Source organism: Hordeum vulgare, chromosome 5H (genome assembly GCF_904849725.1).
Source record: "Hordeum vulgare subsp. vulgare chromosome 5H, MorexV3_pseudomolecules_assembly, whole genome shotgun sequence".
Classification (NCBI taxonomy): Eukaryota; Viridiplantae; Streptophyta; class Magnoliopsida; order Poales; family Poaceae; genus Hordeum; species Hordeum vulgare.
In genome coordinates this window covers 538,213,481-538,219,480 of record NC_058522.1, presented here as the reverse complement: position 1 = coordinate 538,219,480, position 6,000 = coordinate 538,213,481, and positions in this window count along the sequence as shown.

Genomic DNA, 6,000 nt, shown 5'->3' with positions numbered 1-6,000 from the left:
AATAGGCAAAATGATGAATAGGGTAAATTTAGTAAATAGGTTGGAGTTGGAACTTGATTCCTATTTGAATTCCACTTCAATTACTATGTTCAAACATTGAGCTAGCAAATTCAGTACCTCAAAATACTAACTCCATGCATCTTGGAACAATTTGATATGAGCATCAGGTTGAATCAATTATAAGGATACTTGGAAAAAATACCCGGCTTGAAGTGATGTTTGAATCCTAATTCAAACCAACTTCAACTTAAGAAATGATAGCCACATTAGCCCTGTCACCTTTCATTTCATGTCATGAGCATGCATCATGGTGTTGCATTTCTGTGAAGTGATTGTTGTTCCTTTCTTGTTTGCCGGTGTTGTTCCCTCCCGGTAGACGATGTTTCCGACGATGTGATCGTTGACATTGATGAAGACTCATTGCTATCTTCAGACGTGTCAGGCAAGCAAACCCCCTTGAGCATATTGATATAAACCCACTCTCTAGCTCCTTCTCTCTTTACTGCATTAGGACAAACACGATTCAAGTGTACATGTTATCGGTAGTTGAGCCCATTCCTCTGCATGACCTGATTTTGTCACAGTAAATAGTTGAAACCACTTAGCATGAGTAGTAACTGCTTGAGCCTTGTTGTGCTTACTCATCCATGCTTGCTTACAATGCGTGGTATACTTAGAGTTGTGTCGGGTCTGATCCATCTGGATGATGAATCAGAATGGTTGTGTTCATGTCTTACAGTGTGAGAGTAAAAGTGTGAATTCGATTTGGTAAAGGTAGCGATGAGAGGCCATGTAGGAGTACATGGTGGGTTGTCTCATTGGGACCGTCCTTAAGAACTGAGTTCTGTGTATGTTATCCAAGACAAGATACTACCATGCATTGGGCCCTGAAATATGACCCCGCTCGGCTTATTAATTGCCTAGATCCCTGTCGAGGAGTTGCAATTAGTTTCTGGTGTTTGTAGGAAAAGTGTTGGCGGCCGTGTTTAGCTCTGCCCGACGGGGTAGGCTTCTCTGCGGTAGATACACAGTGGCACGGTGTACCAAGTGGCACCCGGATGGTGGGCTTGGGAACCCTGCGCACATCGTTTGGGGCCGTAGAGGAATCCTCGGCCGGACTTCCTTGCGGGTTCAGTCTCAACTAGTCGATAAACCTGGACTAGGGTCTTGTGTGGTTAACGGTCGTGGCTGACACCCACGCCAGTGCTTCCGCTTGAAGGTTGCCGAGATGCATGACGTGCACATGGTGATAAGTGGTGGGAGCGTGTGTGAAAAAGTATACCCCTGTAGGGTGATTTAATCTGTTCGAATAGACGCGTCCTCGGATATGGACTACTTAGAAACATTACATGGTACATAGACAAGTTAAATGGATACTCTAAAACATGCAAGATAAGTGTGAGTGCTATGGAATGCCTTCTCGTAGGGAGACGAGAGTGGATCCATAGTGGTGTATTGCATTGGTGAATATTTGGACTCGTGTGTGCTATCCCACCTCAAAGAAAGAACTTGTAGTCGTAGTATAGGTTAGCCAAGAGTCAAAGCTGGCTTGATGCAATCAAACCCCACAATCCTTTCATTGAAACATGATGCATATGTAGATAGTTCTGATGTAAGACTTGCTGAGTACCTTTGTACTCACGGTTGCTTTATTTATGTCTTTGCAGAGAAGACTTAGACTCATTAAAAGGTTCTACGCGATGTGTCCGATGTTGACCGGAATAGCTTGGGAATCCCAGACAGAGGTCTGGCTCCTTTGGTAGGGTCGTAGTAGCTCTTCAGGCTCTTCCAGCCACTTTTAGTAGATGTCTGTACCTAGACATGATTGCTTCCGCTTGATGCTTGTATGACTTGAGTGCCGGGTCATGTGACCCCTGTTTGTAATATCATACTATGTTGACTCTTATGAGTCTTTAATAAATGCTTGAGTCATAGAGTTATGTTGTGATGCCATGTTGTATCTACACATATCGTGCATAATGGGTGTATGTTTGAAATGCATTATATGTGTGGGATTCGACACCTAGTTGTTTGCCTTTAGTAGTACTCTTTACAGGGAAATGCCTCTTTGTGTTTCCATCGGGCCTTGGTAGCTTGCTACTGCTCGGAACACATTGATTGACCGACATGTATCCTTCTTTGCTGCTGTGTCTGTCCCCTTGGGGAAATGTCACGCGGGGTAATGGAGTCCTTGTAGCTTGCTACGACTCGTCTACACACGCTGATGACCGACACCTGCTTTGCTGGGTTATGTATGCCTGTCCCTGTACGGATGTACCGCTTGGGTTTATAACTAGTCATGTCGACCCGGATTCTTTGTCGTTTGAACGCTTGCAACATATTCATATACGTGAGCTAAAAGACGCAAACGGTCCCGGCCAAGGTTAGGTGGCAGCCGTGGAGTTTACCGTGCGTGAGGCTGCAAAGTGATGTGATGTGTTACAGGCTGGGTTCTTATGGATTAGGATCGGGGTCCCGACAGCTTTGGTATCAGAGCTTGACTCCCTGTAGGATAACCAAGCCAAACTGGTCGATGTTGAGTCTAGCAACTTTTTAGTTATATAAGGGAATTGTTTGCGGAAGGGAACGTAAGGCTCTTTTTACTCCTTTCCTTGTGTCATTCTTATTCTTAGTCACCATCTTCTTTATTCTACGGGGTTTAAGAATTAGGCTTTCTCATCTATTCATTAGGATGATGAGTTACTATGTTGGAGACTTATAGAAAAGTTGTTGTCTTCCTGGATCAGTGTCTCCGTAAGAATTCAATTGTTATGTTGTTAGTTTTCTTGCAGGTTGCCTCATATTTCATGTCCGTACAACCGTTATGTTGTCCGAGTTTTCCAAAGTTCCAAAATAATCTGTTGCAATTGCAACTTCCTTCCTCTTATTTCTAATGTCTTTTGGCCAGACAAAGCACAATAATCACTGTGTTGAGGTACTCTATTACCTCGGCGTTTTGTTGAAGTATTAGGAAAACATGTTACTCCGAAAACTACCCAATAGTCTAGATGTGTGCTATGTCTTCCAGTGCGATAGTCCTGGCCATCATTTTCGAAATACATCTCGTGATGTTAAATAGTTTGTAGGTATTCTATTTCTGGGTCTTTGAATCCAAGGATCATTCTGCTCATCTCTGTTGATAGTGTTGCTAGTTCCTTTAGAATGATTAATAACCATGTTGTAGCTCCCAAGGTTCATGGTATATCATTCTTCCAACACCATGAATCATCTTTGGCAGAAGTTCTCCGTGAATTAAAGATCATAACAAGAGTGCTCGTGATGAGTTCTCTACTCCATATTGTGATTCTGCCTACTTCCCCCTTCTGCATGGGTTATCTGGAAGAATTATGTTGAACCCGTTCGACATGCTAATCCATACATCCACAACTCAAGAAACCATGTGCTCTTGAGTTGGCCCTATCTAGTTATTATTATATTTCTTGGTTCATGATAATCGTTTATTATCCATGCTATAATTGTATTGATTGGAAACACAATACTTGTGTGGATACATAGACAAAACACTGTCCCTAGTAAGCCTCTAGTTGACTAGCTCGTTGATCAAAGATGGTCAAGGTTTCCTGGCCATAGGCAAGTGTTGTCAATTGATAACGGGATCACATCATTAGGAGAATCATGTGATGGACTAGACCCAAACTAATAGACGTAGCATGTTGATCGTGTCATTTTGTTGCTACTGTTTTCTGCGTGTCAAGTATTTGTTCCTATGACCATGAGATCATATAACTCACGGACACCGGAGGAATGCTTTGTGTGTATCAAACGTCGCAACATAACTGGATGACTATAAAGATGCTCTACAGGTATCTCCGAAGGTGTTCGTTGAGTTAGTATGGATCGAGACTGGGATTTGTCACTCCGTGTGACGGAGAGGTATCTCGGGGCCCACTCGGTAATACAACATCACACACAAGCCTTGCAAGCAATGTGACTTAGTGTAAGTTGCGGGATCTTGTATTACGGAACGAGTAAAGAGACTTGTCGGTAAACGAGATTGAAATAGGTATGCGGATACTGACGATCGAATCTCGGGCAAGTAACATATCGAAGGACAAAGGGAATGACATACGGGATTATATGAATCCTTGGCACTGAGGTTCAACCGATAAGATCTTCGGAGAATATGTAGGATCCAATATGGGAATCCAGGTCCCGCTATTGGATATTGACCGAGGAGTCACTCGGGTCATGTCTACATAGTTCTCGAACCCGCAGGGTCTGCACACTTAAGGTTCAACGTTGTTTTATGCGTATTTGAGTTATATGGTTGGTTACTGAATGTTGTTCGGAGTCCCGGATGAGATCCAGGACGTCACGAGGAGCTCCGGAATGGTCCGGAGGTAAAGATTGATATATAGGAAGTCCTGTTTTGGTCACCGGAAAAGTTTCGGGCTCATCGCTAGTGTACCGGGAGTGCCGGGAGGGGTGCCGGGGACCATCGGGAGGGGTGTCACGCCCCAAGGGGTCTCATGGGCTATGGGAAGAGATAAACCAGCCCCTAGTGGGCTGGAATAAGTTCCCAGTAAGGCCCATAAGGTTTGAGAAGGAAAAAACACAAGGTGGAAAGAGTTTCCAAGTGGGAAGGTGGAATCCTACTCCAAGTAGGATTGGAGTAGGACTCCTCCACCTCCAATTTCGGCCAAACCTTTAGGTTTTGAGGCTGCCTCCTCCCCTCCCTCCCACCTATATATACGGAGGTTTTAGGGCTGATTTGAGACGACTTTTCCACGGCAGCCCGACCACATACCTCCACGGTTTTTCCTCTAGATCGCGTTTCTGCGGAGCTCGGGCGGAGCCCTGCTGAGACAAGGTCATCACCAACCTCCGGAGCGCCGTCACGCTGCCAGAGAACTCTTCTACCTCTCCGTCTCTCTTGCTGGATCAAGAAGGCCGAGATCATCGTCGAGCTGTACGTGTGCTGAACGCGGAGGTGCCGTCCGTTCGGTACTAGATCGTGGGACTGATCGCGGGATTGTTCGCGGGGCGGATCGAGGGACGTGAGGACGTTCCACTACATCAACCGCGTTCACTAACGCTTCTGCTGTACGATCTACAAGGGTACGTAGATCACTCATCCCCTCTCGTAGATGGACATCACCATGATAGGTCTTCGTGCGCGTAGGAAATTTTTTGTTTCCCATGCGACGTTCCCCAGCAGTGGCATCATGAGCTAGGTTCATGCGTAGATGTCTTCTCGAGTAGAACACAAAAGTTTTTGTGGGCGGTGATGTGCGTTTTGCTGCCCTCCTTAGTCTTTTCTTGATTCCACGGTATTGTTGGATTGAAGCGGCTTGGACCGACATTACTCGTACGCTTACGAGAGACTGGTTTCATCGCTACGAGTAACCCCGTTGCTCAAAGATGACTGGCAAGTGTCGGTTTCTCCAACTTTAGTTGAATCGGATTTGACCGAGGAGGTCCTTGGATGAGGTTAAATAGCAACTCATATATCTCCGTTGTGGTGTTTGCGTAAGTAAGATGTGATCCTACTAGATACCCATGGTCACCACGTAAAACATGCAACAACAAAATTAGAGGACGTCTAACTTGTTTTTGCAGGGTATGCTTGTGATGTGATATGGCCAACGATGTGATGTGATATATTGGATGTATGAGATGATCATGTTGTAATAGATAATATCGACTTGCACGTCGATGGTACGGCAACCGGCAGGAGCCATAGGGTTGTCTTTATAACTAACGTTTGTGCTTGCAGATGCGTTTACTATTTTGCTAGGACGTAGCTTTAGTAGTAATAGCATGAGTAGCACGACAACCCCGATGGCGACACGTTGATGGAGATCATGATGATGGAGATCATGGTGTGACGCCGGTGACAAGAAGATCGTGCCGGTGCTTTGGTGATGGAGATCAAGAAGCACGTGATGATGGCCATATCATGTCACTTATAAATTGCATGTGATGTTAATCCTTTTATGCACCTTATTTTGCTTAGAACGACGGTAGCATTATGAGGTG